Source organism: Myxocyprinus asiaticus, chromosome 47 (genome assembly GCF_019703515.2).
Source record: "Myxocyprinus asiaticus isolate MX2 ecotype Aquarium Trade chromosome 47, UBuf_Myxa_2, whole genome shotgun sequence".
Classification (NCBI taxonomy): domain Eukaryota; kingdom Metazoa; phylum Chordata; class Actinopteri; order Cypriniformes; family Catostomidae; genus Myxocyprinus; species Myxocyprinus asiaticus.
In genome coordinates, this window is record NC_059390.1 from 24964083 (window position 1) to 24973873 (window position 9791).

Below are 9791 nucleotides of genomic sequence, written 5' to 3' on the forward strand. Positions count from 1 at the left end.
GACATACTATTGTAGTATTATGGTTTTACATGCATTATCAACTGAGGCAGTACAATATTATCTAAAATAATAAAGTATTCTGTTGATCTCTTATCAACCATATCATGAGTTTCACGTCTTAAATTGATAAGTATAGCATAATACAACATTAATAGTAGATAAAACTGATTAATCAAATTAAAATATGCTGGTAACTGGTAGTGGTTTGTTCAGTGTAAAAGCGCTTTGAGTTTATTGTCAGAAAAGCACTTAAAGTGTAAAATGCATTCATTCAAAATATGTAAAGTGCTGTTTATCTTTATCAAAGCAAGTAATATTTTAGTTGGAAATGTTTACTCTAATACCATATCACCATGAAAATAGCACATTATGACTCCGACTCTGAATATCTTCCAGTCATGATTACACACAGGTGATATCCAGGTAATCTCAAACCATGAGATTTATCCGCACAGAAGAGCAGTGCTGAAACACGACTGACTTAGTGTTCTTCCGCAAATTGCTTGCAATTTTAAGTTTCAACCACAGAGAGTCACGTGTCGCTATGCAAATGTAAGCTGCTTGTTGACAAGCGAGTCGAGTTTGTGGAGTCGTCCGGGAAAGAGCTACAGGCTAACCTGTCTGCCACCAAGGCTGATATGGACCAGGTGAGGGAAAAAATAGAGGATATGGAAAATCGGAACAGCCATAAAAATGTTTGTTTCGTTGGAATCCCAGAGAGAACTGAGGGTCAAGATATGATCAAGTTTTTGGAAGGGCTCATTCCGAATTTGATCAACACAGCGGGCCACTGGCTCAAAATAGAGCACGCACACAGAGCGCTTGCTCAGCTTCCCAAAACAGGCGACAGACCCCAGGATGGTCGGCAGACAGAGTACTTGTTCTACGAGCGGAGTAGAATAAAGGCAAGGTGTGCTGGGAGGGCTGCAACATTATGGTGTTGCCAGACTTCGCCAGTGCTACACAAGTGAAACGGGACAGATTCAAAGAGTGTAATAAATTTCTGCACAAGCAAAAGGTGAGCTTTTGAGCATTTGACTTATTATTGAGTTCACTTGTTCATTTTGTGGGTTCGATGTTATCATTTACTGGGGCCTATTTTATTGAATATATTTATGTGCAATTTAATGGTACAGTTTATGTAAAAAAAAAAAACATTTTTTTAAAAACACCAGACTCGAGCAATCTGGTAGCAATAGTCGCTGAAAATCTCATGAACATCCATGGACCGTCGGATTTCCAGGGGATGGATGCCAGTTGGGACTGTTATGCATGGGGTTGAAGCACATCTTTTTTCTGTTCTGTGGATTGTTCAGATTTTTATGATTAAATCAATGTTGGAAAGTGGTCTATATAATTTTGTCTTTGGACACAATTTATCTTTGCATGTCAATATGTCACACTTTAATATAGGTGAAATGTTTCTCTCCACATGGAATGTCAATGGGCTGGGGCACCCTATAAAAGGAAGGAAGGTTGTATCTATCCTTAAGCCTAAAAACAATGATAATGTGTTCCTTCAAGAAACACACCTTTCTCCACAGGAAGCAGAAAAGCTTGGTAGGGAATGGGGTGGACATGTGTTTTGTAGTGCTGGTTCGAGTAAGAGCAGGGGTGTTATCACATTGATAAGTAAGCATTTACAATTTACATGTCTCAAACAGGTCAAAGATAATTTAGAAAGAGTCATTATTGTTTTGGCTGAAATACAGGGGTAAAATCTTACATTAGCTAATATTTATGCACCCAGCGCTAATGACCAGAACTTTTTTTTATAGATATTGAGGTAAAGTTACAAGCAGCTGGGATCCTTCAAGATATGGTTTTGGGTAGAGACTTCAATCTGTTAATGGATCCACTTCTTGATCATAGTGATGCAAATGTGTGTAGACTATTTAAAGCAATGTTGAACCTACAGAGGATGTGTAAAAATCTTGGTCTTACAGACAAAGTGAATACTTATGTACATGCGATTTTGTTTTTGTTTTTTATTTTTAATAAATTTGCAAAGATTTCAAACAAACTTCGTTCACATTGTCATTATGGGGTATTGTTTGTAGAATTTTGAGGAAAATAATGAATTTAATCCATTTTGGAATAAGGCTGTAACATAACAAAATGTGGAAAAAGTGAAGCGCTGTGAATACTTTCCGGATGCACTGTATCTAAGTCACTTATTCCATTTGCCACTGATTGCTCAACTGGGAACATTTTAGTTTCAGATCATACTTTGGTGTGTTTAGAGATGTTGCCGCATTTAGAGAAAAGAAAATCATATAGATGGCGCTTTAATCCATCCCTTCTACAAGTCACTGAATTTCAACAAATGTTAAAGACACTTGGGAGGCACTTAAGGCAGTCCTTAGGGGACGGGTCATACAATATACTTCACTTATTAAAAAGATCAAAGCACAGGAATTCATAGAATTGGAAAAGAGCATTAAAAGTGCTGAAACAGATTTGAATCACAGAATGTCATCCAACAGTCTTAGAGAGCTGACTCAGCTAAAATATAGGTACAACACTATTTTGTCACAGAAGGTAGAGTTTTGGTTATTCAGGGCAAGACAGACATACTTTGAGTCGGGGGAAAGGCTGGAAAACACTTGCCAGATACATAAAACTGAGAGAGTTTTCTTCCACCATTCCTTCAGTGAAGTCTTCTGGAGGCAAGATATTTACTTCTGCCACAGATATTAATAAGGCTTTTAAAGATTTCTATTTCGATCATTATAGTTCCACGTCTTCATCTACCGATAAGGATATTAGCAATTTTTTAGAGCCATTAGAAGTTCCTAAACTGAAGGATGATCAAAAAAACTCTCTGGACTCAGATATTACTTTGGAGGAGCTTGTTGAGGTAATTAAAGCCTTACCAAGAGGTAAGGCAATGGGGCCAGATTGTTTTATGTCACAGAACTGGCTCCATTTCTGTTAGAAGTTTACACAGAGTCATTAAAGAAAGGTGAACTACCGCCAACCATGACGCAAGCCCTGATCAGTCTCATTCTTAAAAAGATAAAGACCTGAATGAATGCAAAAGTTTGCTTCCAATTTTGCTGATTCAGTTAGATGTAAAAAAAATTGTCTAAAATTCTAGCTAATTGATTAAACAGAGTAATTACATCTCTTACACATATAGTTCAAGTGGGGTTTATTCGTGGTTGTAGTTCTGATAATATTTTAATAAACATTATGTGGTCAGAAGCAGATGAGCAGACCCCGATCACTGCCATCTCACTTGACGCCGAGAAGGCGTTTGATAGGGTGTAATGTGACTATCTTTTTAAGATTTTGGAAATGTATGGGTTTGGGAACACTTTTATTGGGTAGAATAAGTTACCTTATAAACAACCACTAATGGAAGTGCAAACTAATGGATTAATTTCAGATTATTTGTCTCTTGGTAGGGGAACTCGTGAAGGCTGTCCTCTCTCCCCCTTGCTGTTCTGTCTTGCCCTGGAACCATTAGCAGCTGCAATAAGAAAAGAGGATGGTTTACCTGGGGTTGTAGCAGGAGGTGACGTGCATAAATTTCTACTCTACGCAGATAATATATTATTATTTGTCTCCGACCCTAGAAGATCTATGCCTACCCTCCATAGAATTATTCATTCTTTCTCCAAATTTTCAGGATATAGGGTGAATTGGTCTAAATCAGAAGCTCTTGCTCTGGCAGCATATTGCCCTAACAAAGCTTTCCAACCTGGCGCCTTTTAGTGGCCCAAGCATGGCATTAGGTATTTAGGCATTTTATTTCCAGCAAATTTGAGAGATTTAGTTAGAGTTAATTTGGACCTATGGCTATGGAAGCTCAATATTATAAAAATGAATTGTATGCTATAATTGTAAATTATCTACTGCAGAAGTTCCCTCTAGAAGTTCCTCTTTCTTATTTTAAACAATTTGATCGAATGTATTTTTATTTTTATTTTATTTATTTTTTTTGGAATGGTAAATGACCTTGGTTACATTTCAGTAAGTTACATTGTTACAATATTGAACAAGCATTCCTTGCCCCAATCTCACCATTGCAAAGTCTTTCTATTAAATTGAGATGTAAAAATGAATCCTATTATTTTTCACTTGCTTTCAGTATGGACAAAGGTTTCCCAAATGTTCAGTTTTGAAACTCACCTAAATGTTTCCTCAAGTATATGGCTGAACCCCAAATTATGTATTAACAAGTCCCCCTTTTGCTGGAAAGAATGGATTGAGAGGGGTGTTGCCACCCTTGGTGACCTTTATGAAAATGGAGCTTTGAGATAATTTGAAATATAACACAGCACTTTGGGATTTCTAGGTCTCAATTTTTTAAGTATTTACAGCTGCGCCATTTACTTTGTACTATTTTTGGTGGTAAAACACAGCCCCCTAAGGCTGCAGACACTCTCTGTATGGTGCTCACAGCCTTTGGAAATGGTCATGAAGCATCAGTGTACTGCTCCTCACTGATTCAGAGTCTGGGTGATAGAGCCTTAACAGCTCTTAAGAGGTTATGGGAAAGAGATTTAAATTTGGTATTGGATGATGGGGAGTGGGAAAGAATAATAAATAAAAATTAAAACTCTGTGTAGGGTGCGGCTTATTCAGTTTAAGATTTTGCATCATTTCTACTGGACCCCCTCTAGATAGTTTAGGCTTGGTTTAAAAGATACTCCTACCTGCTGCCGATGTCAGTTTGAGGATGGAGACATAGCCCATGATCTGTGGTTCTGCGCTAGGATTCAAGAATTCTAGACACTCAAATTTCAATCTGCCCCAGACTGTATTTTGTATTTTGGGTGATTTTGGGTGACAGGGCAGTTATTAAAATAGGTGACAAATATACAAAATGCTGGGTCCAAACTAGTTTAATGATTGGCAGATAGATAATTCTTAGAGGATGGAAGTTAAAAGGCGCTCCCTCATTTCAAGAATGGTTCACCGAATTGGGCAGGGGGGCAGTATTTGAAAAGATGTCATATAAACTGCTTGGCAGACTAGATGTCTATGGTAAGAAATTAGAAAAATACTTGACCTTTCTGGAAGGCTCTCAGTGAGGACCATGTGGAGAGAAACATGATTATGGTCGAAATTGTAAATTGTATCCATTGTGGAATTTTACATTTCTTCTGTTCTCTCTTTATTTGGTGATTGTTATATTTTTCTTTTCTCAACAAAAAAAAAAATTGTGTTTATATACATGTGTAACTCAGGCTTGACCATGATGATGTTTGTTGAGAGTTGGGGTGGGCTTGGGGAATTAATGGGGGTTAAAAGGGGATAATTGTTGATTCTGCTCATTTATGTTGTGCTTTATTTTGTATTCATATGGGAATCAATAAAAAATTTTAATCACAAAAATGTTTCAACCACAGATGTTTCTAGAGAGCACAAATTGCCATAGTGCAGCTTTAAATTGTTAAGAAGAAAAAAAAAACACATGATGCAAGTGAAGTATAGGTCACTGCGGAACAATAATGGGCGTTTCTCAGTCTGTGGGCGTTTCCAATCCGGGAGGGGTGTTTTTCAACTATCCAATGAAAGTAGGGAATCTCAATATAGTAAGCAAATTGTGTAAAGCGGTTTAAAAATGCCCATCCCGGTTTGAAGATGCCCACTGATTGGAAAACACCTATTTTTGTTCTGCAGAGACAAAAGTCTCATGCAAGTGGAGAGGTTAGACATGCATTACTGTGCTCATCTGGCTAATAACAATTTTAAAATACTTTACGGTTCATGGCAGAATATAATTTGCATCGAAAAGGACAGAAAACCTGATCGACCTGTACCATTCCCAAAGCTAACAAGGTGAGCTCATGGCTAACATGGCTAAAGACTCTGACTTTAAAAGGTACATTTTCAAACACTTTGGAAGGAGATTAAAGCCAGTGTAAAGGCACAATTAGTCAACAAATTGACATGATGACCAACGGCATCCAGTCTAAATTAACCTGCATCAAAACGTCATCTAATCAGGTCGAAACTTGGGTCAGTTCCACAGAGAATGATCTGATGGGAAGCCTGTTCAGTAGTTACTCTCATTGAAAAGAAAAATATAGTGCAAGATAAAGTGCAAGACCTGGAGAAAAAAGCTGTAGATTGAACATCCATTTCGTTGACTTTCCAGAGAAATCATAGGGAAAAGATATTATTTACTATCTCCTCCAACTACAGAGAGAGTGCACAGAACTGGCAGCTTCTTTATTGACAGACCGGCCCCTCTGATAATCTGGTAATCACGTCCTTAACTTCAGAGAGAAGCAGAGATCTTAAGACATGCAAGAGAACAGAAAGAGGTACTTTGACAACCGGTGATCCACTTTTATCCAGATTTCAGTGTGGAGCTACAGATAGCCCACACTGCCTACAAATGCATGAAACAGATGCTGTGGGACTGTGATATTAAGTTCTCCTTTGTGTATCCCTCTAATCTTCAAATTATGTACATGAGTAGATCAAAGTTGTTTTCCACACCATCCAAAGTCATGAAGACATCAAGGTGAGGACAGCGGTTCTTGAGGTTTACACAGGGTGGAAGTGGTCAGCCGCAACAGCAGTCGAGGAGGCAGAGTCCAGATTACATCATAAAGACGTGCTGTAGCAGTTGGACGATTGGCCATTGGTAGCACTCTACAGCCAAGGTTCGGAAAAGCCAAGCCAAGAGAGAGGAGGAAGGATGCCAAGAGCAGTGGGACTGTTGCAGCAAGGAAGGTGGACACGATGGGATGGAAGGACACCTGGGGATTGAAGGAAGACCCAAGCTGCACACACTGTGGAAAACCAGCAAACCTGGAACATATCCTGTCCTCATGCAGTAAAGTTCTGACAGATGGGAGATACCGCTGGAGGCACGATAAGGTGCTTAAAGCTCTGGCAAGACTTCTGGAAGACGCTATATAAAAATATAGGAAAATCCAGAAAGGCCCCAAGTATATCTGCTTTGTGAGGAGTGGAGAGAAAGCCTCAAACACAAATGAGAGTGGCTTACTTGGACTCGTCTCAGACTGGAAGGTGAAGGCAGACATCCAGCAGCATCTCATATTCTCTTAGGGCATAGTCAGCACTTCGCTCACACTAGACTTGTTAATCTGGTTTAGAACAGCAAAGACCATCATAATGCTGTCGCATTGACAGTCCCATGGGAAGACCACATGGAGGAGGCCTTGGAGAGGAAGCTGCATAATTACCAACTGCTGGTGAATGAGTGTGTCCAAAAAAGATGGAGATCAAGGTGCCTGCCTGTGGAGGTTGGCACCAGAGGCATCCCAGGACAGTCACTTTGGAGAGTGCTGAAAATGCTGGGCATCAACTGACAGTAGTGCAGGAAAATCAGCAGCACAGTCAGCCAAGATGCAGTAAAAGTATCTGGTAAAGCAGTGGCTGAGGCAAACACAAATGAAAAGAGTCAAATCTGGAAAATTGTGGGAATAGTTGTTGGGAGATTACAGTAAAGGACCTTTAAACCAGTGGGTGAAATGAAGACCAGGAGTCAAAGTTGCAATCAACTGAAAAAGTGGTTACTGAAGAAAGGTTGTTTGCAGTTTTAAAGGCAGAAGTCAGCATTAGAAAAATCATCTACAAGTTTGTAGAAGGCTTCTTTTCCCCAGCTTCAATATAAGGGGGCATTTATACTAAAACATGAGGTCAAGTTACAGATATAATGATTCCGATTGGTTGAAACATAGATAAGTTTAGTACATCTCCAAACATGCTGTTCCTATTATATCTCACAGAATACAGGTCTGGTAGGTACAGTTCTAAATTACCTACTCGATGACCTAGCCGGGTCACAAGTCAGGTATATAGGCATACATCAAGATAACTTTTTAATGCAACTAATTTTTAATTAAACAATTCTTTCATAAAAAGGATGTTTAATAAAACATCCTTTTAATAAATGTAATTAAATCCTATTATTGTGTCATCATTGATTAAAGGCCTGTATTAAGAGTCATAAGCTAAATGTTGATTGGGTTTTGGGTGGGCTAAATTTTAAGTTTAACCAGTAAAATTAAAGCCAATGCATACAGTGGCCCAATAAATGTCAAGATTTAGGGATGTGCTAAATAAATTGTAACCAATCGTGTCGTGATTCCACACACACACACACACACACACACACACACACACACACACACACACACACACACACACACACACACACACACACACACACAGGTGTCGGACAGCTGCCCGTAACTCCCTCTCTGTCGCACTGCTGTCTCTGGTTGCCCTTATCCCTCGGGCTTAATCAGCCTAATTAGGGGCCGGGTGTGTGGAATCACGTCCTGGCCCCGCCCTCTGCCCTGCCACACCAATTAAATGAAAGCCAGTGTTTACAGTGATCCAACAGCTGTCAAGATTTAGAGGTAGGTTAAGTTTATGAGCAGCCAAATTCAGTTTGAGATAAATGACCAATAGGGGTGACCATTTTATCCAGAAGGTAAGACATGCAAATGTGTCTCGGGTGTGAAAAAGTCCGCTGACAAACAACTTATGAAGATTACATAGCATGGCAAAAATGGACATAACACGAAATGAATTGTCAGTCACTAACTTCCAAAATGGTATATAACCGGATTTATACGGGCCTGTGGAATTTGACACTCTTGGCCTGAACTTTTCTGAATATATCCGAAATTCAGCGGTTTTTACAGGAGTCTACTGGTCCGGATACATCTCTTTTCATGCAGTGTTTGTTTATTTATAGCCTACTTCAAGAACCACCCCATCACCCAATATACAGTTCATAGTCTAAAGCAGAATGCAATTTGAGTATCTAAAGCCTCACAGATAAAATTCTAGACTCTTACCCAGAATTCTTGAATATTAGCACAGAAACATAGAGCATGGGCTATGTCTCCATCCTCCAACTGACATCACCAGCAGGTTGGTGTGTCTTTTAAACCAAGCCTAAACAATCTTGAGGGAGTCCAGTAGAAACAATGCAAGATCTTAAACTGAATAAGGTGTACCCTTGCATCCCTGGACATAGTTTTATCATGTTTTTTCATTCTTTCGCACTCCCCATCCTCCAATACCAAGTTCAAATCTCTTTCCCCCAACCTCTTAAGAGATGTTAAGGCTCCATCACTCAGACTCTGAATCAAAGGGGCATAATACACTGATGATTCATGACCCTTTCCAAAGGCTGCGAACACCATACAAAGAGTGTCTGCAGCCTTAGGGGGCTGTGTACTACCACCAAAAATAGTTCAAAGTAAATGGCGCAACTGTAAATACCTGACAAATTGAGACCTAGAAATCCCAAATTGCTGTGTTAAATTTTCAAATGATCTCAAAGCTCCATTTTCATAAAGGTCACCAAGTGTGGCAACACCCCTCTCAATCCATTCTTTCCAGCAAAAGGGGGACTTGTTAATACATAATTTGGGGTTCAACCATGTACTTGTGAGTATCAAAACTGAACATACAGGAAACCTTTGCCCATACTGAATGCAAGTGAAAAATAATAGGATGCGTTTTTACTTCTCTAGGCAATTTAATAGAAAGACTTTGCAATGGTGAGACTGGGGCAAGGACCGCTTGTTCAAAATTGTACCAGGGAGGGGCTCTCTCTGGTGGAAGAGACCAATGGACCAGGTGTCTAAAATTAAAAGCATAGTAATAAAGTGGTCTAAAATTTGTCAAGTGGTCTATGTAACTTACTGAAATATAACTGAGGTTGTTTACCATTCCAAATAAAGGACTTGTGTAGATATTCTATCAAATAGTTTAAAATAAGAAAAAGGAACTTCTAGATCTAGAGGGAGAGACTGCAGTAGATAATTGAATTTGGGGATACA